The 25,382-nt window shown below is 39.8% G+C and overlaps 1 protein-coding gene and 1 long non-coding RNA gene across 9 annotated transcripts in view; one reads left to right on the top strand and one right to left on the bottom strand.

Moving 5' to 3' along the window:
• Positions 1-3,807, bottom strand: part of FAM110B (family with sequence similarity 110 member B) — a 184,365-nt gene extending 180,558 nt beyond the window's left edge. For 2 of the 8 annotated variants that reach the window (XR_009403184.1, XR_009403186.1), the window contains exon 1: positions 3,412-3,807. The gene's annotated coding sequence lies outside the window, so the exon portion shown is untranslated. The remainder of the gene's footprint in view (positions 1-3,411) is intronic. The other 6 variants (XR_009403185.1, XR_009403188.1, XM_059394605.1 and 3 more) reach the window with 4 other exon arrangements.
• Positions 3,521-25,382, top strand: part of LOC132014030 (uncharacterized) — a 34,843-nt gene continuing 12,981 nt past the window's right edge. The window contains exons 1-2 of the long non-coding RNA XR_009403189.1: positions 3,521-3,606; positions 14,090-14,117. This is a non-coding gene — a long non-coding RNA (uncharacterized LOC132014030). The remainder of the gene's footprint in view (positions 3,607-14,089; positions 14,118-25,382) is intronic.

Here is a 25,382-nt window from a genome sequence, read left to right as displayed (position 1 = left end):
AGTGGATACAGGGGAGGCTAGGACTCTCACCAGATCACCTGAGCAAGAAAGTCAAAAACGGACCCAGCACGACTTCATCTTCTAAACCATTTGCACTGGCCTTTACATAGCTCAAAGAAGTTAAACCTGCCAGCCTTCTCCTGAGTCTTTCCGAAATAAGCAATCTTTAGTAAGTATTGAGAAATCTCAGGGGTTTACCTCTGAACATTAAAATGAGCTTCCTCTCTTCTGTTTTAGACTCCCAACACTACTCAGGAAATTCAAAGCATGTCACTGAGTTATGACAAAGAGATTTGTCAGTATCAAACCCCAAAAGAATGCAGTGAGCACCTCCTGACTGTGCAAAACAGACATTAGTCCACATGGTGTGGTGAAAAGATCCACGGGTTCCACAGGCACACTGTCTTGGGGTTAAAATCGCAGCTTTGCAACTTAGTAGCTATGTGACTCAGCCAGTTACTTCATGTCATCCGAAGAAAGAAGATAACAACTATCCTGTGTTGGAATAAAGAGAATCCACTGTCAACTGCCCACGACCAGGCCAGTCCCCCAGCCAGCCATAGAGCTAGCTCGGATTACAGTCCAGAGAGCCCTGGTTCTGAGTCTTCTTATTCACTCCCTACCCTCTGTGCTCTACTAAACAGAATGAATATATTTTTCTTGGATGAGTCATGGCTTTGCAGAGCTTCAGTCTTCATCCTGAATATCAATGCTCATTGCATCATACTGGGACTCAGAAAAATGGTAAAAATCAGAGTAAATGAGAAGCTGTTTTCTTAAAGTCATGATGCAACTGAGTTTCTTATCATTTGTTTCTCTCTCTTGCAAGTTAAGTACTGAAAAAAAAAAGTCCAGGTTAGTTGGAGATCCTCTAGGCTCAGAACGGTCAACCTTACCCTATCATTAAAAAATAAGAGTAAAGAGTACAGGTGATTAAATAAGACTTTTACAAAGCATTGTCTATCTTAACACCTGGAATACTATGGTTTTCGGGAAGAAAAACCTGGCCCAGTAAATAGTCCAAAAAAGGTGGAAATACAAAGGAGAGACTTTTTAAAAAGTTTATTCCTAAAAAGCCTGTTAAATGGTACCTGTGTAGTGAGAGCATATTTTGGGGGAGAGGGCAAGCAATAGGAATACTAATTAACCCCTCCAATTCTACCTGACCACAAATGCACCCTGCTCACCAGCATTACCTACAGCACCACCTACTGTCAGACTGTGCCTACAGCAGCTTTGGTACTGCAGGGCCCCAAGAGTTTAGCCATGTCTTTGATTAGCTAAGTAAACTGTTGAGGAATAAGAGAGATATCATTTCAAAGTTAAAAGGGCATGGGGGAGGACCCCAAATGAAAGTAAATCCCTGGAAATCTTTTAAAATATCTAGGTGGCAAACACAATCATCTGGTTATGGACACATGGCAAGTACGTAGTTTTCATTTTCCTTATGTTAGCTAACTAGGCTGCTTGAAAGATTTGGAAGAACAAATAAGAATGGTAAGATCTGGTTGATGTATATACATCATGTTTATCCTTTATTACCTTTGACCAAGTGGGAGTTACCCCACTGTTGTGCCACCACGGTAGAATTTCAAGTAGTAACTGGAAGTATTGTCAACCTGGAGAATGAGGGCGTTCAGAATGGGGTCCAGACGCCACGTTTCCCCGATGTCTAGGCTCCTCCTTAGACATTTAGGCCCTTAAGGATAATTAAGTCTCCTTATTATGAAAAGTACCTGGATGTGACAGCTCAGGACTGTGTTTTTGCCCTTACAGATCTGCTGTATACTGTACGTAAGAATGACACACAGAATGGATTGTCAGTCATAAGCAAAACAACTCAACCTCAATTCTGATCTAAAATTAAACAAGATAAAAATAGACCATGACTTAAAAGTGCTGCGATCTGAAAAACAAAACAACTGTTTTCCAAACAGAAAAACACATGGACTGATGATAAAAATTAAAAATAAAACTAGGTGACACTTACCTAGCACTGTGTTCCAGGCGCTGCTCCAAGCACTTTAGAGATTATCAGGCTGACAAAGCATGGTCACCTCCCTGTTCAATTAGTGACTCTACTGTTACAAGATCTATAGTCGCAACTTAAATACCATGGGATAAATCAATGGGATATTATGGACAAAGAAGTCTGGCTTATCGTGACCTCGCCCTTACGTAAAATAACTATGCTTAATCATTAGCTCATCTGAATGACCAGGGGCTGTGATGTCACAAAACAGGCACGGGTTAGTACAGGTATTTTCCATGGAAAGACTCCACGTGTAAATTGGGGAGAAGAGGCTATATATGGGACTTCAATACCAGCAGGGGATATGAGGACAATGAAAGTCATTATTTATACTGCAAAGATGCGCATTCTACTATCACATTCCGCTTCTCAAAAACAAACCAGTTTGCAGTCCTTACAATGCCAGCCACGCAATGTTGTCACAGATGTGTGCCAGATTTTGCACAGGATATGGCCGTGAGGAAAAACCCAGAGTTTGCCCGTATCTTAGGCAGCAAAGACAGCCTGTTCATTTTTGTGGCTATTCATTTTGGAATCTGAATAACAACATGAAAGGGTTAAAAAGCCGGCACCAGGTGTTTTCTTTCCACTTTCCCGAGTAACTGAAGCACACAGCAAAGTTATCTCTGCTACCCTCCCACCAGCCTGCGCGGAGGGAGAACTGTCACTGCCATTTCCACCACGCACTCCTCTTCCAACAACAATCAGAGGGCACTAGTCTGGGCAGCAGGCACCGGCGGCTTCCCACAGCCTGCACGAGCTTTGCAGTTATGAGCTCCGCTGGGTGACGGGGGCACGAATGAGCCAAGGATAATTTCATTCTACTTCAAATCTGTGTGCTTTCAAAGAAAGTGGAGACGATCGAGACCATGAGTGCAGCTGGAGGGGGTAACCAAAAACAAACTTTCAGAGCCTCTGAATCTGCATCTCTTGCAAGAATTCCCAGACGGCGATTAGGACATACAGATACCCCCTAGGTATTTAGCCCCCGAGATTGGAACAACGCAAGGAGCCGTCCCCACAGCCTTCGCCTACACAGTGCTTCAGCAGCAAGCGGCAGGCGCGCTTTCGCAGCCCGCCGCTCGCGCCCCGCAAGCCCGCCCGGCTCCGCAGCGCCCCTGCCCGGCCTCCCCGCCCAGCCCCGACGCGCAGCGAGCGCCTCCTCTCGCGGCCCACCCAGCGAGCCGGGGGGGGGGGGTCCGTCCGGGCCAGTGCGGCTCCCCGGCCCTGCTGGATGGACACACAGGCCGGGCGCGGAGGCTTAGAGGCGGATCCGGCTTCGCTCCAGCCGCGCGCGGCTCGGGCATTGTGCGCAGTCGGGGTGCCGCGCGGCCACCCGCCCGACCCCCGCCCGGGCCGGATTCCCGGCCCAGACTTACCTCGGCCGCGCTCCCTGGCCCCGGGCGGTGCGGCCCCAGCCGGGCTCCAAGCTGCGGGGACGGCAGGGAGGAAGGTCGGGCCCGCCAGGAAGGGGGTCCGGGCCGCTGGCGCCGCCGGAGGGCCGAGCGCGGGCCGCAGGGGGCGCCTAGTCCTCGCGCCGCCTCGGCGGGGCCACGGATAGAAGAGCTGACCCGGTAAGCCAAGGGGGCTGGGGACTCAAGGCCGTGGAGGGCCCGGCTGGCTGCGGCCGCGATGGTTCGGTCTGCACCGAGTGGGAGGGCTCAGGCGGGCTTCGCGGAGCGCGAGGGAGGGAACTTGGAGCGAGTTGCTGTGCCCCAGAGCGCGTGTCCCTGTGGAGTGTGCACGCCCCTATAGAGCGCCCCGCCCCGCCTCTGTCCCGCCCCCTCCCCAACCCTCCCTGTTCCCGCCCCCTCCTGCACCCCCACTTCTAGCCCGGCCGAGTCCCTCCGCTCTATCCCCTCCCCCATTCCCACTCCGGTTCCCACCTCCAAACCCCTCCCACAGGCCCACCCCACGCTCTCACCTCCAAACCCCTCCCACACGCCCGCCCCCACTCCCACCTTCAAACCCCTTCCATATATACCCACCGCCGCTCCCACCCGGTGGGAAGAATCCACATAATCTCAACTGCCAGGAAGCCCCAGATCAGACCCCAGCGCACTGGGGATCTAGAGCCTGTTTTGTGAATGTGATAACCTCACCTGGTTAGTCAACCCATCCAGATGATCTTAGTGCCTGACATTTGCTATGGACTCGCTTCTGCATAGTCAGTGGAGCCTGCTTAGCATTTGTAAACTTAATTACTGCAAGCCTTTAAGACTCCAAAAAATGTTTTGAAAAAATAGTAAAGAATATAGAAAAAAATCTCAAGCACGATGTACAGCCCCTAGAGTATGGGGTCCGCTGATGTTTCCCAATTAACTAAATGTTTCAAGGTACATCGGGATTCATGTCATAATGTGTAGTTGTAATGTTTTTCTTCAGACTTTCTTAATTACTTGGTTTTTTGAGAGTTTTGTTGTTTTAGGAATACTGAGCACATTCTACTTTAGTTTTTACTATTGGGAACTCTAGTGGATGAAATCCATATTTACCAAAACGATTGAATGAGATACAAATTCACAACATAATTATTTCTTTAAAATATTTAGCAAAGATTTCTTTATTATTTTTGTACATTTGAAATGAAATTGCATTCATCCTATTTCCTCAGAAAGATCATCTATATCTGAATTGTGTGACTTGTTTCATTCCAGTTCAGAGATTATCAAATAAATAAAACTCAGACTTCCACAATAAATTTTTGGCTATTTACAAGAGAACCATTTTCAGAAAGTGACATGATACTGGGTTTTGAATGGAACTTTCCTTCGGCATACAAATGCATTCCATGTGATGGTCACACACTATGTTGTGGTCTTCATTAAACCCAAAAGTCGTGTTAATGGGAGAATGAAGTTATTTTTCATCATTAGTATATCAAATCAGAAGTAATTCTTCTCACCCCAAAGTAAGCTATTAAAAAAAATTAACTTCTTTGTCTCAACTTCTTCTTTTTAAGAATTGCTCCCTCACAGCATATAGGACAGACCTTTCCTGTCATTGAAGGGGCCCTTGACCCAAGCCTGCCAATGAGAGAGCATTTCACACCCCGGGCACAAAGGGAGGAGGGGAGACACCCATGATCAAATCCTGGAGGGTGGGGCTCCTTTTTCTGAGCGAATATAGCAGCTTCTGAGACTGTGACCTGTAAGCCTGAACCAGCTGCACATAACCTATGGGAGAGGAAGGCCACATGAGAAGAAAGCCAATTGAGTAACAGAGGGGAAGAGTCCTGATGACATTAATACAAACCCCTCCAGACAGCCACCTCTGAAAACAATCAAAACCCCAGTTTCTAAGGAAATGCATCAATCAATTGTCCTTCTAGCTTATTGGGAGTTAGATTTCTTTCCAAAATACTCACTTATCAAGCCATAAAAGATTCCCATGTGATCCAGCCTCTGAAAGTCAGGGATGTAATCAATGTGTCCTAGTTTCTCTATCACCTAAATTGCTTCTTCATAATAAAATAAGGAAGCCTTAACTTTTTTAGGACTAAGGTTCTCACTTAAGGTAGGTTTAATATTTTCACGTTGCCCCCCTTAAAACCAAAAATTAATAAAAGATGTGGTTAGAAAACCAGAAAGAAAACAATCATATGTCTAAACCATTACATCCTAGTAAATTTTTTGTCTTGCCAATTATTCCATAAAACATGCCTTCATAATTCCCCATACTTCCCTCCTTTCTGGACTGAAAATTTTAGGGCCTGCTACAGACTTTCAGGGACTGTTGAAGTTGGTTTGTTGTGCTGGAATTTTTCTGTGTTGCATTTTGTTCAGGAGAAGTGGGCCCTTGGCCTATGCTTGGAATTCTTTTGTTCCACAGAAATGGTCTCCCAAAGTATGTAACAATATTTGGCTAGTACCCTAACAAGCATCCATACGTTAATTGGTATATTGCCTCACCGTAAATCACATGTCACTTTTGGGTGGTAAGGGAGTGGGTCAGACAGACATGAAGATGTTGCTCTGAACCTCTGATTCCAAGTGGTTTCTAAAGGATAAAGTGGGGGAGCTGGGTGGCTCAGTCAGTGAAGCAGCCAACTCTTGATTTCAGCTCAGGTCTTTATCTTAGAGGCCTGGGAGCTGCACGCTGGGTGGGGAGTGGCTTAAGGATTCTCTCTTCCTCTGCCTCTACCCCTCCCTCTCACACTCTGAGCTCTCTAAGATAAATAAATCTTTTTTTTTTTTTCATAGTACAGTAGTTTTCATTAAAGATTTTATTCTTTAGGTTAAATTCATAACAGATTAAAGAATTAATTTTTTAACTCCTAAGAATTTTTAAACTCCTAAGAATTTTACTGAATCTCTACAGCCCTAAGTATATTTCAGTTTGGGGGGAGGGTTGTTTTGTTTTGCTTTGCTTGTGTTTTTTTTTTTAAGTTATTTTTTATTTTCAGCATAACAGTATTCATTATTTTTGCACCACACCCAGTGCTCCATGCAATCCGTGGCCTCTATAATACCCACCACCTGGTACCCCAACATCCCACCCCCGCCCCTTCAAACCCCTCAGATTGTTTTTCAGAGTCCATAGTCTCTTCATGGTTCACCTCCCCTTCCAATTTCCCCCAACTCCCTTCTCCTCTTTAACTCCTTAAAAAAAAAAAGCAGGGGGGAGAGTTTTCCTTTGTTTTTCTTCAGATGGGTATGTACCTGGTCATGTCAACAGCTAGTGAAATTTCATGCACAAAAGCCCATGAGCTGAATGATAGTATATCAGAAACAGTTTTGAGCCCTGCAAAATGTACAAGTAGACCATCTCCAGAAACGTGACAGGGGAGATTAGGAGGAGAAGTAAAGAGAAGTTAGATTTGGAATCCAGGCCCAGCTCTGAGTGACACTTGTTCAAATGACTGGCTCTGGTTCACCATGGGAAAACTTCAGTCCGGTATTCAGAGGTTTGCCACATCCTTGTGCTGGACCCATGTAATGTCTGTGCCACGTCCTTGCCCTAGAGTGGTACAGAAATCTCTCATTTAACCTGGGCTCCCATCTGTCCAGAGTCCCCCCGAGAGAAATAGTGTACATCAGTAATTTTCAAACCCTGAAACAGAATCACCTGGAGCACTGGTAACGGTGCCAAGTCTCCAGTCAGGGGGAGGAGGTATAGGTATGTATATTTTTTTGAGTTATCCCCAGAGATTGTAAGGACGAGCCAGGGTTAAGCAAATGTCTCTGAAGGTGTGCTCTTCACTCCACAGAAAGAAACCCGACAGACCATCTGATCAGACTCCATTGACTTAGAATTGTATGTAAAATTAAAGTTATTGATTGAACAAGCTCCATTTGTCTTTTTTCCTGAACAGCCTATAGTTCTTCTGAGGTTATAGAAAAAGCAGTGAAGAGTGCTCTTTGGGAGGAGCAGGGTGGATTTGCCAGAAGCAATTGCACTGAAAAAGGACAGCTCTCAGCAAGGCAGAGATAAGAGAATCGCTAACTAGAAAACGTTGTCCATGCGTTATCACCGGGAAGAAGCTACTCCACCAGAGGCAACTGCTCCCAGGGTTATCTTTTATTGCGTATTTCACAGTTTATTACATGTGCAAGCTCATGATTGGAGAAATCAAAACAACTGAATTATGTTCATGAATACTGACCTGCATCATTTAATACCACTAACAGCTATCATTTATTGAATATTTGGTCTGTGCAATCTATATGCCTCATTTTGAATCGTAGCAATGGCTCTAAGCATGAATGTTAGAAGCCCCATTTTAGGAACAAGAAGCCCAGGCCCAGGGAAGGTCAGTGACATAGCTAAGGTCACAGACTTAATAACCGAAGGATTTAAACTGGTCCATGTGACCTCAAAGCCTATATAATTTTTACTCTAAACCAAACTTGTTTCTCAGTCCTACAAATCATCTAGTTAATAAGATAGTGCCTGGCCACATGTGGCTATTTAAATTTAAATGAATTAAAATTGAGTTGGATGAAGACTTTAGTTTCTCAGTCACACTAGGCAATTTTCAGGTGTCCAATAGCCACGGGTCACTAATGGCTACCCCATTGGGCAGCACAGACAAAAACCATTTCCATCATCATGGAGGAAAGTTCTATTGGCACCTATTGTCTCTATCACCAATAAAGAAAGCCTGAGTTCTCTGTGATTGAATTTTTCGAGTAAATTACTCCCACTGTTTTGATGGAGTTCTTTCTAAAACATGTAATACGTTTATGTTCCCGTGTCTTAGCTCACTTGAACTGTAATAACAAAAATACCATAGACTGTGTGGCTTACAAGTAATAGAAGTTCATTTCTCATAGTTCTGCAGGTTGGGAAGTCAGAGATCAAAATACCAAGGGATTCAGTGTCTGGTGGGAGCCAACTTCCCTGGTTCATAGATGGCCCTCTCACTGTGTCCTCACATGGCAGAAAGGGAAGGGAGCAGGAGTCTCTGGGGTCTCTTTTATGAGGCCACTAATACCATTTATGAGGACTCCAGTTCCATGACCTAATCACCTCCAAAGGCCATGCCTTTTGATGGCATCACCTGGGGAGGTTAGGATTTCAATGTTTGATTTTGGGGGTAGGCAAACATGAATCGCAGCCTGCCTTCATCAGCAGAGCACACTGAACAAAATGCCTCTTTAATGCCTCAGTGGACCCAAGTGGCATACTGTGGGGCTCATGCTTCTCTTTCCTCCTCTTTCCCATCTTTGCTTCTTGTTTTTCTCAGACTATCTACCACACTGCAGTGCTCATTAATGTTCTGCCCTAGCCTGTTTCTATTTCTGCCTATGCATTCTTCCTATGCGTTGTCTGCCAGTTCCATGTCCCCAACCACTGCTAATTTACCAGGGACTCCAGAATTTTGGTCTCTAACTTCCGTTTCATTTTCTAATCTTCAGAGAGGATTTTGTTTTGTTTTTGTTTTTGTTTTTTCTTTGTCCTAGCTCTGTACTGGACGGTGCTACTCAGCACGCTTTCTGTAGACCAGCAGTAGCTCTGAATTAATTGCTGTTGTGAGAAGAGATGAGGTTAAAAATTGGAAGCTGCCATTTAGAAACTTTTATAGCCATTTGTCATGGCTGGAACATTATATTGCATTGTATTTTATAGTCTGTATGCAAACAACAGACTACAGTGGGTCGGAGATTAAAAGCAAACAGACCAACAAACCCAAATGTTGTACCTGACTCCATCCAGCTATCTCCGACAGCCCTGATGCTCACCTGTCACCTGTTAATAGCTAAAGTTATCCTTTTAGCCCTCTCCCCCTGCATAAACACTCCCTCTCATCAGTCAGAATCCAGGCAGGAAACAGGGACTTGAATATAGGGAACTACTTACAACAGTTCTCAAGAAGCTGAAGGACAAACAAGAAAAGGGAGTCAGCCTAGATTTTAGTGGGAGCCAGAAACTCCACTACAGAGAACACAGATGAAGGAGAAGCTGTTATCGTTGGCACCCAGGAGCTGGAGCTGATGACCGAATGTTCCCCCAGCCCCCGCCCCGTGGTGTTGAGACCATGAAGGGCGCATGGATGCTGCCTGTTCAATTGAACTGAATGAAATGATTTTCTTAGTCTGTTCTTGACACCAAACACAATAGAAAATTTCCTGAGAAACTCTAGATTGCCAAATATTGTGTATAACAAGTTAATTACCCAGAGGGGCTGGAAACTGCTGAGGTCCTTTCCAGCTCTAAAGCTGATCTGTGCCTCAGCCTTGAGAGGTTGTGTCTGCTTTTACAAAATAAATACATAATGGCACCTGGGTGGCTCAGTTGTTAGGCAGCTGCCTTCAGCTCAGGTCATGATCCCAGCGTCCTGGCATTGAGGGTCCCATGATGCTCCCTGCTCCTCGGGAAGCCTGCTTCTTCCTCTCCTACTCCCCCTGCTTGTTTCCCTCCCTATGTCTCTCTCTGTCAAATAAATAAAATCTTTTTTAAAAAGTAAATACGTGAACTCTTGTTATTATTTGGTTCAGAATTTTTATTTGCTTCTGGATTTTTAAAACTTTTGGAAGGATTAAGCTGCCAGAATTTGCTTGCCTGGTATATGGAATACTAGGAAAATATATACATCTTCTGGGTCACCTGGGTGGTTCTGTTGGTTGAGCATCCAGCTCTTAGTTTTGGGTCAGATCATGATCTCAGGGTTATGGGACCAAGCACCACTTTGGGCTCCCTGCTCAGCGTGGAGTCTGCCTGGGATTCTTTCTCCCTCTCCCACTGCCCCTCCTCTCTCTCCCTTTTAAATAAATAAATAAATAAATAAATAAATAAATAAATAAATCTTAAAAAAAATATGTACATACACCTTCTGTATTCTCATGTTATGGAATAATATACCAAACATATGGAGCATTTTTAAACTATTGGTGGCAAGGTGAATTTAGAACATTAAGCTCCTTCTTTAATAGAAATATAATTCATTTTGTGCACATCTCACTAATTCTCATTTTCCCTGGAATCAAAAATCAAAAGTGGCATGAATAACTGAAATCGCTGATTTCATTCAAACCTCGTCCTAATCAAATATTAAACCAGACCATTAGTAGCCAGAAAAATGAATTAATTTGAACTTTTCTTCTCCTTTCTACCTTTAGATGGTGGAGATGCAAACGAGCAAAATATATAATAAACAGGAAAGAACAAGGAGAAAAGGACAAGTGAGGGAATATTAGGTCTCTGAGCCACAGATGGTACTGATACATAATAACCATTTTCCCCTATTTAAATCAGGCTTAAAGTAGGTATACAGACATGAACCTAAGGGTTCAATGTGCATTTCTCCCCCTGAACTCTTTTTCAAGTGTATGTTACAGCTTCTAAATGTTTGATAAAAATATACTCAGAATTTCGTGGAGGCATTCTATTTTTCAGTCACCTGGATTAATCTGAAGGATGAACAATGTATTTCTGACATCTGCAGAAATCACCTGTAAATTATCAGAAGCTTTGAACAAAATGTCAGAATGCGTTTGGTATGGATGTGAATTTTAGCTCATTCGCCCACTCATTCCTCCCTCACTTATTCTGTCACCAAATCTCTCATTTTCAATGTTTTCACTCACGCATCTAGTCATTCACATCTTACCTGTGCTTAGTACAACAGCTTTGCTGGTTCATTGTGTAATCACACAACCCAGTCAGATGTATTCTTTATTACCTCTTCTATATTATTCTTCCATTCCCCGAACTGGTAAAAATCAATATTTGGCGCAGTACTTCAATGACTAACTCATTTTATTTACTCACGAATTACACATACTATAAATTTTCTGCTAGTCTCACCACTAGCAGTCAAGACTTCTAAGTAGATATCCTTCCAGAACATCCGCAATTGAAATTTGCCAGCTAGTTTGTCATAGAGGGGGGATGAGATAGAGGAACAGAGGGAGAAAGGTTAGAAAAAAGACAGAATGGGGTGACGAAGAGAATGTCTCTACTCCCCTCTTTTTATTCCAGCCAATCCAAATTCTTCGTCCAAACAAAGAATATAAAGAATGCCAGAGAATATAAAGAAGACGAAGTCGTAGTACGTTGAAATATTTTGGGAAAAAACAAATCAGTCTATGCTTCCATTTTGGTATTATTGATAGAACAGAGGTATGGATACACAATCAATATAGGCTACAAAAATCTTGATACATAATTATGGCATTTATCAATATTCACGTCTTCCTGTGACAGCCTCTATTTTTCTATTTAGCTGTGAGTTGGGAGTTTTATGCAAAACAGTAAACAGAAAATTTAAATACTAGCATAATTTTCTTCTAATCATCAACCATAATAACCTTCTGAATTTTGGATTGGCTGGGTTCCCAAACTGTTAGAAAATATCTTAATCGTGCTGTTCTTAGAAAGTCTTCCTATGTTTCATTTGATTAGATTGCTTATTTCTCAGAACTCGGACCTCACTATGCATTAATAAATTGTCCTGCTCAATTGATGATATTCGGGTGTCTCTTCATTAACCTCATTACAACTGTAAGCCATATGAGGGGGGGATGCAGCTAAACACCCTTGTGAAATTTTTCACACTACTTAGCAAAACCAGAGCACTTGACAAAATTTCATCAGATACTCACTGAGGTAAATCCGTGTTCTGATAGTGGTGTAATTATTATGTCACTTCATATCCATCAACTTGCCATCCCTCAGAACTGGAGTAAGGTTCTATGCTTCAGCCTCTCTTGCAAGACCAAGTGGAACACAGGAAGCTCTGGCAGCCTGCAGAAGCCCCAATTCTGCACGCTGCTCGGGGCACCTGTCCCACCTGGCAGTGTGAAAGGGGAATTACGGGAGGATCCAGCTCATCCTCGGGCTTGAAAAGACTCAGAAAGCCGCATGTTTAAGAAATGAAGAGCAGAATGTTCTTGTTAATTTCCTGTGCCTAAGGTGTTATTTTTTTCTCTAAAGGAAAATATTATATTTGAGAAAATAGAGTTGTGATGACTGTTTTGGTTCTAAACAAGATGTGAATCACCCAAGCAGAGCGGTGAAGGTGGTAGGGGAGTCACAGTAGAATGGGGTTTTGGAATCCTGGAAAGCTGGAAACAGAGGGGTTCTTTGGGTGTGGTTGACAGCTGATTTTGCTTTCTTCCCCCAGTAGCACAAGGCCTCGCTACAAGTTCTCCCTCCCCCGCCATCTTATGCAGATATAACTGAAACTTAACATTGCATAAATTTAAAATGTACAGCATAATGACTTGATGTGTGTGTTCTTGGAAATGGTTCCCACACTAAGTTCAGTCAACATCCCTCACCTTGCACAGGTGCAAATGTTTTTCCTTGGGATGAGAGCTTTTAAGATCCTCTCTTAGTAACTCTCAAATATACAGTACAATATTGTTAACTACAGTCACCAGGCTGTACATTACACCCCAGAACACATTTATATTATAACTAGAAGTTTGTGCCTTGTGACCACCCACACCTCCTCCCCAACCCCAACCCCCCGCAACCATCCATCTGTTCTCTGTTGATAGGAGTCTGAGGTTTTAGATTCCATATAGAAGTGACAGCACATGGTATTCGTCTTTCTCTGTCTGACATATTTCACTTAATATAATGCACTCAAAGTTCATCTGTGTTGTTGTAAATGGCAGAGTTTCCTTCCCTTTTTTTTTTTTTTGGCTGAATAATATTCCATTGTGTATATATGCTACATTTCCCCTGTCCATTCATTTGCTGATGGATACTTCAGCTGTTTCCATGTCTTGGCTATTGTAAATAATGCTGGAATGAACGTGGGGGTGCACATACCATTTTGAGTTAATCTCCTTATTTACTTTGGATAAATACCCAGAAGTGGAATTGCTTGATGGGTAGTTCTATTTGTAATTTCTTTAGGAAACTCCATACTCTTTTCCACAGTGGCGATATCAACTCACATTCCTACCAACAGTGCACAAGGGCTTCTTCTCTACAGTCTCTCCAACACGTATTTCCTTCCCGTTTGATGATAACCATTCTAATAGGTGTGAGGCGATACCTTGTTTTGGTTTTTATTTGTATTTCCCTGATAATTAGTGATGCCATTGAGCATCTTCTCAGGTATTTTTGGCCATTTGAATATCTTCTTAGGAAAAATGTCTGCTCGGGTCCTTTGCCCATTTTTAAATTGAATTATTTGTGTGTATGTTCGGTTGTTGTTGTTGAGTTGTATGAAATCTTTATGTTTTCTGGATGGTAACCCCTTATCAGATAAATGGTTTGCAAATATTTTCTCCCATTCCACAGGTTGCCTTTTTATTCTGTTGATCATTTCTTTTGAGGCACAGAAGCTTTTTAGTTTGAGGTAGTCCCACTAATTTATTTTTGGTTTTGTTGCTTGTGCTTCCGGTGTCCTAGCCAAACATAAATACGTAAATAAATCACATTGCCAAGTCCAATGTCAAAGAGCTTTTCCTTATGTTTTGTTCTAGGAATTTTATAGTTTCGGGTCTTATATTTAAGTCTTTAACTTTTTCTGAGTTAATTTTTATAAGTGGTTTAAGATAGGTCTAGTTTCTTTCTTTCTGACTGTCTTTTTCTTTTCTTTCTTTCTTTCTTTTTTTTTTTTTTTCTTGCATGTGAATATCCAATTTTCCCTGCAAGCCTTATTGAAGAAACTGTCTTTTTTCTGGTGAGTAACCTAAAATTTATTTGGAACCACAAAACACCCTGAACAATCAAAGAAATCCTGAGAAAGAAGAATGGAGCTGGAGACATCACCCTTTCTGATTTTGGAACTATATTATAAAGCTATAGTAATCCAAACAGTATAGTACCAGCATGAAAAAAAGATTCATTGACCCATGGAGCAGAAGTAACAGCCCAGAAATCAACCCACGCATACCTGGTCAACTAATATTTGGCAAAGGATCCATCCTCACTGGAGGAAAAACATTTTTTTCCAGTAATATTCTCTTAAATCATAGTTTTAGCTATTCCAGAATGAAGAGGCGAGCCCAAATACAATAAGAATAGGTAGAGGAAATACTGATTTATTTATTTACAGTGAATATTGTAAATATGTATTTACAAGCACTGAATAGTTATTGCTCATAAAATCCTGCTGAGAGATGCATGGTGTGGGCTATCTGTAGCTCCATCTAGGTGGCTATATATACAGTTTGCAATTTATATTCCTCGTTAGTTAAAATGGGCTAATTAAAGGGGATGTGTTTCTATACACACAGACTTCCCACCAGTGTATAGCCCCCTGACATGTTGCATTTTCCATATAGCTTTATAAACACAGAAGGTTATCTTATATAAATATAAACAACCTACTCCTTAACTTGCATTTAGCTAAATTGTGGATGAAATAGATACTACGTCTGTTTTCCTGTGCCTCAGCTTCTAAAAAAGATTTAAGTTAAAAGGTATATATATATTTTTATATGATAGGTAACAAATTTCAATTTTCAATGTTTCATGTGGTCAAATAATGTTTAAGAGATACTGAGAACCCAAAATATATGATTCATATGAAAGATCATATGCTATTATGAAATCTTTTATGCTACTAATTTAGCATAAAATAATTTTAGCTTTACTGAATGATGACTTCTTCTGGAGTCTGAAAAGTCACTACAAAATCTTCTTTTATTTTGAGCCATAAGACTCATATGCAGTATAATTTTTTAATGCTTATAGTATATTGCAGACAGTTTAAACTGTGAAAATACTTAATTTTTGATGCTAGTCATATTACATTTTGTGCTTTCTCCTTCACTTCTATTTTACTCACATGTATCTTAAATACATAATTTACTTTTTATGGGTATACCTTATTTTTATTCTCAAATAAATAGAATGATTGGTAAGGACCATTGTACATTTTGATAAGATGAGTTATAACAGATTCATTAGACATCTGTAGAAGTTTCAAGACTGTTTAACTAAGGACTGGCCCTGAAGTTTAAAATTATTTAATATCCTCTCTGCACTCTGGCTTCTGCAGGGCTGTCAAAAAAAGCCAGTGATCTCCAGTGCCCAACTCCACAGGCCACGCCACAGGTGTGGCCATCCCCGAGGGAAGGCATACAGAAATTCTGGTGCTAGAAATTTTTATTTTGTGATTTTTTTTTTCTGTCTTTCCCTGCACAGACACTGATTTTCTCTCTGGTGCAATAGAGCAAATGCTGTAACTCTAAATATACTAGAAATCATTTTGCAGACTGTTATGTGACATGAGTAAATAATTGTGCTTTTCATAAGCTTCTATTTATCTGCTTATCTCTATATATGTACACATATTAATAATTGCAATGAGAAAGCTTTGCTGTTCCTAATGAGTAAATCTTTTAATAGATAAAGCTATTTAAATGTAGCTTATTATATTTAAGAGAGTGTTTTAAAAAACTATTGCATGAGGAATAGATTGGTTCATGTAGGTTGCAATCTTCCGCCCTAACTGCAACACTAGAGTAAAGTGATTACATAATTTATAGAGATGCACTGATCTATAATTGAGTTTGGTCATTATGAGAGATTTTCCAATGAGCTACTCAAACTGTAGAGAGCCCATTGTGCATATGATGTGGAAGGGCTGGAAGGAGTCAAAGTTATCAGCAAATTATGTCATTTCAATCCATGGGTAATTTTTTATTTTCTTAAGTAATAGAATAGACCCATGAAAAAAACTTAACAGATAAACAATGTCAAATAAATATAATGCAAGATCAATTTCAAATAAGTACCAAACAGATGCTGTATGGAGAAGTCAGATGGGAGGGGTGATTATAGAATTTCTCTCGAGGAAATGAAATTTTAATATGACTCTATAAAATGGGAGGGTTAAAAAGAGGAGCATAGGGTTTTTCTGTTAGAGAAATTACAATTGTAAATAAAATAAAGAACTGATAAGTGCTCTTAGAGTCTATGCTGGACAAAGATTTAAAACAGGAAGCTAACTTCAGAAATGATGAGAAGTGTGTAAACCTGGTGATTCACAGACCTGTACCCCTGGGGATAAAAATATATGTTTATAAAAAAATAAAAAATTTAAAAATGTAAAAAAAAAAAAAAATCATCAGGGAATGACTGTACACCAGCCAGTTAGATCGTTGCTTCTAAACAATGTTTCCGAAGATTCTAGATGGTCATAAGAAAGTCACTGGTCATTCAGCATTAACTTTATTTATTTATTTATTTATTTATTTGTTATTAGCCTATAATGTATTTTTAGTCCCAGGGGTACAGGTCCGTGAATCATCAGGCTTATACATTTCATAACATTCACCATAGCACATACTCTCCCCAATGTCCATACCCCAGCCACCTCACCCCTCCCATCCGCTTCTCCTCCAGCAATCCTCAGTTTGTTTCCTGAGATTAAGTCTCTTATGGTTTGTCTCCCTCCCAATCCCATCTTGTTTATTTTTACCTTCCCTACCCTCCACCAATCCCCACCCTGCCTCTCAAATTCCTCATATCACAAAGATCATATGATAGCTGTCTTTCTCTGAGTGACTTATTTCACTCAGCACAATACCCTCTAGTTCCATCCACATAATTGCAAATGGCAAGATTTCATTTCTTTTGATGGCTGCATAGTATCCCATTGTGTATATATACCACATCTTCTTTATCCATTCATCTGTTGATGAACATCTAGGTTTCTTCCATAGTTTGGCTATTGTAGCACTAACTTTAATATAAAATATTCTTTTTGAGTACTTTTAACCTCTGTTGATCGGCATGATTAAATGCTAAAATAAGATTTTTTAATGTATAAAGAGAAATACAGAGTAATATGAGTCATAATTATTTGATGTAATATTCAACAATTTTTATATAAAACAAATGTTTTAAAATTGTACATAAAAAACAATTTTGAGATTCTGGAGTAAGGAAAGGTTTTAGTTGTTTTTAAAATAATCTTAATTTTCCATTCAGATTAGTATGTCTAATATTACAGATATAGCAAAATAGTAGTAAGCCCTCATAAATTCTCAAGATCCCAAAGAAAATAAAGCAATTGATCTTTAAGATCTTCTTAATCATTAAGACTAAATACATAAAGAATTCTTTTTCTTATTAGTGAAATGGATGAGGTCGTTGAAAGTGTCAGAAACTAAACTAAATTTTTTGATGACTTCTTAGAACTTTTAAAAAAAATGTTTCATAACAGAAAAAGTAATAAGTGGGGCATAGACTGAATACACTGTACACTTAATTTAATCTTTCCCTCATAATAGTAGAGAAATATTATCTGGAATAGAGAAGAAGTACATTTCCTGTTATAAGCGTATCTGGTATAGCCATAACTCAGATTTCTTCCTTATTGTCTTTCCTGATAGGCAGGTCTGATTTACTCTGTATACTCCCATGAATAAATGATCTTAATAAACCTAAAGGCATTTTTCCACATTTGTGGGGTTGAAATTTATTAATAGAGGTAATGGGGCAAGCAGAAACATGCTTGTTTAAAATAGTTTTTATAGATAAAAGTTCCATTTCTTTAAGCAAATAGTAATTATTCAGAAAGGATTTTAGCATAGTGTGTGTTTATCATGAGATATTTGTAAAAAGAATAAAGCATCTAAGTTACACAAGACTATAACTGCACCCTGGGCAATGAAGAACTTACTGTATTTTTCCACATGTTGAGGTAAACCACATAATGTACAAGAAGTAGAATAACTCCAGCCACAAATATGCCTGCAGTGTTCTGGCTTCTGGTCCTTTTACTTGGATTTCTTTTCTCTGCAGTGATAAGAAAAGCTTCAAAACTCATAAAAGAGAATCCAAGAATAATATTTTATAGAAGAGAAATCCCAGGTATTTGAAAAGATTACTTGGATGGCAGCAATAGTATACTGTTGATGCTTCACCAAATGACAGGCAAATCATTTATAACAATTTAACTAATCCAGAATTAAGGAATCTAAAACACTTTTTTTAAACCTAAAATATTTATATGCTGAAGATAATGTTTTTATGAGTGTGTCTAAATAGGTTCTTAGAATTCACAGCGCAAGATGAGACCTTTGCAGTTATGTACTCAACAAACTACAAGTGTAAATTATGTTGAAGGTTTTTACAATAACAAGTCAGAATTAGGAGGATGACAGTAGAGGAAGATGCAGAAAGAATGGACATTTCATCAAAAGCCTTTACTCACTAATTCAGTAGTTTGTTAATTCACTTATTCATTTAAGCAACATACATGGCAAAGTTTCTCTAAGATGATGCAGCAGAAACAGGTTCTTATACCATATTCTCACAGTGGGAGAGCAAAATCAGTCACATAATAAAGATTGTGTAAGATCTAGGTGATGATGAGGGTGCTTGTTTATCATAGAATAATGCTATAGAAAGCCAGTGACTGAGGAGGGATGGGGTTGAGTTAGATCATGTGGTGCAGAAGGTTTAGTTGGGAAGATGGCATTTGAGGAACCAGCCATGCAAAGATGAGGGCAAAGTGTATTCCAAGCAGAAGGAATGGCTGTGGCAAATGTCCTGAAGGAGAAATCAGTTAGGTGTATTTGAGATAAAGGAAGACAAGTGCAGAAAGTCTGGACTTTCAATAGCTCAACTTAAATGATTTTTCAACATTACAATACTGTGAAAGCAAACAATACTGTGAAAGACCATACTTTGCCTTTTGAATTTGGATCTTTTCCTGGACTAGTGATACATGGTAGTTTCCTCTGTTGTGATGGGGGGGTAGCGGCAGAGAGCCACAGCTCCTACGCACCAGGGCCAACAACCAACACTCTTGCAACCATTCTGTCCCCATGCAACCATTCTGTTTTCCACTTTCACTACAGTATTCAATACATTACATGAGTGAGTCAACACTTTATTATAAAACAGACTTTGTGTTAGATCATTTTGCCTAACTGTAGGCTAATATCAGTGCTCAAAGTACATTTAAGGTAGGTGAGGCTGAGCTATGATATTTCATAAGTTAGATACATTACTGTATTTTCAACTTACAATGAGTTAATTGGGACTTACTCTATCGTCTAAGTAGAGAAAAACCTGTACAACTGGACTTCAGTGATCAAGGAAAAGTTAGAGTGAGTTTGGAAAAGTAAGGCTGTGGTAAGAAATTTACATTTTATTCTGCTTGCTTCCTGAAAGCAATGTAATCTGCCTTCTGTTCCTGCAACACCTATCTAGCTGAGATGTCACAAATTTTCAGGGTGGTGGTGCAGGATAGTTAAGGATTGTAAAGACCAGCTTGGAAATTTCATAGTGGTCTAGGGAAGCAGATGGAGGAGGTAGCTTGCACTAAGGTGGTAGTAATTAAGATGGAGGAACTTTTAATGAATTTGAGTTGTATTTCTGAAGTACAGCCAGTGGGACTTGAAAATGGATTGTATATTAGAGGTAGGATGATCTAGAATAAGGAAAAATGATAACCCTTTGTGATAAATAGTAACAATAGAAAATGCAATATAATGCAAGCTAATGAATTACTAAAAGGAAAAGTCCTGAGGGTCAAATAATCTTTGACTGAGAGGATGTCTCAGTTTGATCTGAGAGGATGTCTAGTTCAATCTCATACCCAAAGTGCCTACTTCATTATGGGCAGATGGCCTCTGCTTGAACACTAGTGATGAAAACACCTTGGCAAACCATTATTTCATTAATGAAAGCCCACCTCAATCCTCAGTTCATAAGCCAAAAATGAGATAGATTTGGAACCTTTTGTTTCATTCTGTACTGGAATGGTATATTTGGAAAAAGGACCATTTCAAAGTCTGAGAAATAACCCTTTTTTCACTCTCCGTTTTGGCTAGTTTTTATCATCACATTTTAAAGATAGCAAACAATTTTGGGGGTAATTGGAGATAGGTCATAAGAGGACAGGGAAGAGAGATAATTCTTAACGTTTCTGAGAGTCTGAGGAGTGTGGCAGACAGCAGACTGGTCAGTCGTTCTGTATTTTTATAAATGACTAGGCATGAAAAAAGTGACATCAGTTAGATAAGGAAAATATTCTATTTTGCAATCAGAAAGAACTTTGTAGATTTAAGAAGCAAACTATTTGAAAAATTTTTTGTGTTCTATAGCCCTAGAGGATTAAATTAGAAAACAATTAGTTCTGGGTAATCAAGAACATGTATTGAAAGTAGAAAGTCAGATGCTTTTCTATTGTTAAGACTACTAAGTGAATTAAAACTTTCTTAGTTGCCTGATTGATTGATTATAGGCCAAAGTATGATAGAAATATTGTTGATTCTGTTTTGGGGTCAGCAGAGATTCTGATTTAGTTAATAGAAAAGAACAGAAGAAGAGAGATTTTATCACATAGATGTGAGAATTTCACAATGCATAAGTCATTTTCCCAGTGAAAAAATGATGATCCTGCCATTTAATAACTTATAACCTATTGGAATAAAATGTGCACAAAGAAAACAAATAACATTAAAAAAATTTATTCAAAGCTCTCTGGAGAAAGAACAAAATTAGAGGAATCTTACTATTAAGTACCAAGATCTGTTATAAAGCTACATAGTTAAAACATAAAAATTTAATAAAATGAACTGCATCAAAATTAAGAAGTTCTGTTCATCAAAAGGTAAACCAAGTAGGACAAGCCATTTGTAATGCATATGACTGACAAAAGGCTTATATACAAAATATGCAAAGAACTCACAGACAACAAAGGAAAATGGACAAAAGACTTAGATAAGGATTCCCAAGCAAGGCTATCCAAATGGTCAATAAGCGTATTTAAAAGATGTGTTCAGCCTCATTAATAATCAAGGGATACAAATTAAAAACATAATAAGTTACCACTACATACCTACATGAATGAGTAAAATTAAAATCCAAAATCCCTGACAGGGTGTGTAATAACTGGAACTCTGATTCATGGTGGTAGGAGCGTAAGTCTGTGCAAGCACTTTGTCAGTGTCTACCAAAGCTAACCATACTCATACTCTTGGACCCAGCAATTTTACTTCTCAATATATGCCCCAGAGAAATGCATAGATACATGAACCAAAAGACATGCACAAGAATGCTCACGACAGCAGTATTTTTAAGAGCTAAATACGAGCAAACCCCAATATTCTCAGTAGTACAACGGATAGATAATTGTGGTATAATCATAATATACAATGAAATACTCTATAGCACAAAAATAAATAAGCTACTGATCAGTGCAACCACAAGGGTGAAACTCAAACTCATTATTAAATAACAGAAGTCAGATACAAAAGAATGTGTGCTATATGGTTCCACTTATATTTAATGGAAGGGCCAACTATTAGAAATCAGGATAGGAGGAATTTGGGGGGTGGGGGACAGGGTGGTATTAGTAATTGGGAAGGAGCATGGAAGGCTTAAGAGGTGTAGTTATTTGATGTTTCCTTAATAAGTGATAGCTACACAGAGGTTCACTTTGTGCTAATCCAGCAAGCTTCCACTCAAGATTTGTATATTCAATTATACTTTAATTAAATATATATAAGCATGTAAATCTTTATGGGTGTAAGGCACATAACTAGAGGTGCCTCCACAGGGTGCGGCCCAGAATAAAGATGGCGCCGGCTTGCCGGCTTGCCGTCTCTTCCGGCCAACAAGGCGCCAATTTCACAGTTTCGGTTCCTGAAACCTATGGCACTTCCTCCTCTCGCCGCAACTGCTACTTGGCATAATCTTATTGGCTCTTCCCCCTCTGTCCTCACTTCCCTTCTGCTGCTCTATATAAGGTGTGCCCCCGCACAATAAAGTGAGATCCTGCTTCGACAGATCCCCCGAGCCTGGTGTCTTCTGTGGGTGCGTTCCGGGTTCGCGACACTCGCCATCCCGCTCAGCCCCAAGGAGAGGCCTCCGGCTGGCCCGGGCGCCTCCTCCCCTCGGCGGGGAGCCCAACATATGGGTTACATTTTAATTAAATATATGTAAATATATGCTAGAATGCCAGTTATATCTCAATTAAAATTGTATTAAAATGTACAAAGAAAGAAGTTACATTAACACTACAAAATTTCTAAACATGAACATAACCTATTACATCTCAAGCAGTACAAAGTTGCATATAATTAAAGGAAAAATATGAAACAGATTTCAAAGAAATCCCATCAGGTTGGGACAATAAACCAGATCTTCAAGGTGAAGCTTGAGAGATCTAAGTATACAGTATTTTTGTTTAAAACAATAACAACCTACTCTGAAGTAGCCAACAATACATTTAAAAGAAATCCTAGGGGTATTAGTGAGGGCACTGAAATAGTTAAAAAGTAGTCTGGATAGCAGCTCCTATGTGACTCCCATTAACTTTTTTCTAAAAGAGAAATAAAGATACTGAAAATAGAATGAAAAGACTGAAATTGTCATTCAACCTATTGTTAACAATTAGACTATTTTCTGAGAAAATTTTCCTGAAGGTATCCAAGAGGATTGGTGGCGTTGAATTAAGAACTACACTTGTTAGCCTGAAGCTATTTGGTCAGACCAAGTGGAACAAAGCTACTGAGACGAAAAAGGTTGGACTCCAGCTATTTCTCCCTCACTTCCTGCCAGCCCAAAGAGAAAACAAGATTTTGCCCCATTCAGACAATGGACAATGGACACAATGGCCTCCTTATTTGTTCTCCCCACTTTCACCAAGAACTGCTTTTCTTGCTTGGAGATGGCTACTGCCTGAAAAGAAGGAAGGAAACGGAGTATGGGACCAGCAGAGCACACCCAGTCTAAGTAGAATCTCCAGTGGGGTCTTGGGTTTGTGAATGGCATCAAAGAATCTTATCAGAGAAATAGTCATTGGGCAAAGGAAACACCTGCCATACTCTAAGTGAGCTTCATGAAATGAAAATCTGTTAGGCTTTGATAAATGTAATGAAGGCAGTGATGGAAAGGGATATGATAACCTGCTGCTAGATGGAAGGATAGTACTATCTAAGATGGGGTGCTCAAGGAAGCCACTCTGAAAAGATAATATTTGAATGACCATCTAAATCAAAGATGATCTTTGATGACCATCTGAATGACCCAGTGGACAGCCAAGCAAGTGAAATGTTCCTGACAAGGAAGAAACCCAGTGCAAAGGCCACAGTGCAAGAGTTAACCCAGTGTTTGAAGAACAGAAAGAAAGTTCATGTAGATTTATTATCATTATTTTTAAACTCTGCTAACTGTCCCTAATGATTTTAGCTTCTACCATTTTTGCTTCCTTTTTGAATTCTAATTTGATATCAAATATACTTTTTCTTCAAGCTTGACGTTATTTGTCAATTTAATAAACTTATATTCTAGGATTCATTGGAATTATTGGTAATATTTTGAGCAGGCCCAAATTGAGAAAAACACAAAGAGAGGGTCATTCAAGATCCTACTTGAGGGTAACATTTTGTAATTACCCATTTTGAAGAGGGATTCACAAAATTACATAACTGCATGATTCTTCAAGTTACCATTTTTAAATCCTTGTAATAATAATAACTGCCATTTTTAAGCACCTAATATGTGAGGGCTTGGAATTGGATTTTGCATAATTCTCTAAACAAACTTCATCGTATCATGCCTGATAATTACCTGGGTCTGCGAGAGGCTGGGTAAATTAATTTCCTGAAGACCACAACTAGGAATTAGAACAGTTAGTACTCTGACATAGAAGTGAGTCCCACTGAATGCATTGGAATTTCTCATGGTTTGATGAAAACATTTGTTTCTTCCCTAGGGGTAGATGTTCCCCAAGATCTGGTTTCAGCCATTGCACATACTCTTCTAATTCTTTTTTTTTTTTTTTTTCCTTTCCCTGCTCTGCTAATTCTTAAACCAGACCCTCTATCATCAGGTCACTTTTACCTATAATACACCTTCCCCCTTTTTTCGTCTATTAGTTATCTACATATTTTTCTAAGACTGTACAAGTGTTATCTCATCCTTGAAGCTTCTTTTTGACTCCCAGTCCAATATCCTCACTCCCCAACCTTCCTCTAGATTAGCTTGAGGAAAACTGACAACTCTTTTTTTTCTTATAAACTTTTTTGAGGTAGAATGGCAATCACTTCTCTAAGCTCATTCAGGAAGAGAATGTGTCGACCCTGTTTTCAGTCCCTTCCCCTTTCCCCTTTGGATGTTCCATGGTCCACACTGCAATCAGTGATACTTCTATGAATACTACAAATTGAGTGATGTCATCTCTTCAATGACTCCCTACTGTCTTCAACATGAAGTCTAAACTGTCCAGTCTGGTCTGCTATCGATTTCATGAAAAGGGATGCTTGAACCATTGGTTTCTGAAACTTCTGGGCAGAATTGGTCAATATTTATTCTTCTTGCCTTCCGGCATCTTTCTTGTTTTCCTCAATTTCTAAAATAGATAGATAGATAGACACTAGAAACTCTAAAATAGAAGATTCTTGGTCTTTTAAGTAATTTAGAGAAGGAGATATCAACCTGGGTCAGGACTAGGGTGAATGAGACAATTGAGGTGCATAGCACACACGATTTTAAGGAGGTTCTCACTCTCAGGGTCAGGCACGCTCCAGTCACCAGGGGAAGGGGAAAGTGGGTTGATCTGACAGAATGGGTGAATAATGTGAATCCATTTGTGTTCCATGTGAAGGCTTACTAAAGAGTGATGTCAACAGAAGTGAATTTCTATTGATCAAGTGGAGAAGATGACCCATTCTGTAGATACCAGTCAGCTTCATCCTTGACGGCCCCTGTCACTGCCCAGTGGACTGATGAATGAAATGGCCATGGTGACAAAGATGGAAGTTATGCATGGGCTCAGCAAGATGGCCTTCCACTCACCAAGGCTGATCTAACTGTAGCTACTACTGAATGCCCAGCCTGCAACAGAGATTAACACTGAGTACCAGCTATGGTACTGCTCCCCAGAGTGATCAGCTAGTTACCCAGTTGCATGTTGACTACTTTATAAACAACTGCATCATGGAAGGGGCAGCACTTTGTTCTCACTTCAATAGAC

Source organism: Mustela nigripes, chromosome 3 (assembly GCF_022355385.1).
Source record: "Mustela nigripes isolate SB6536 chromosome 3, MUSNIG.SB6536, whole genome shotgun sequence".
Classification (NCBI taxonomy): Eukaryota; Metazoa; Chordata; class Mammalia; order Carnivora; family Mustelidae; genus Mustela; species Mustela nigripes.
This window is presented reverse-complemented; position numbering and strand designations above follow the sequence as displayed.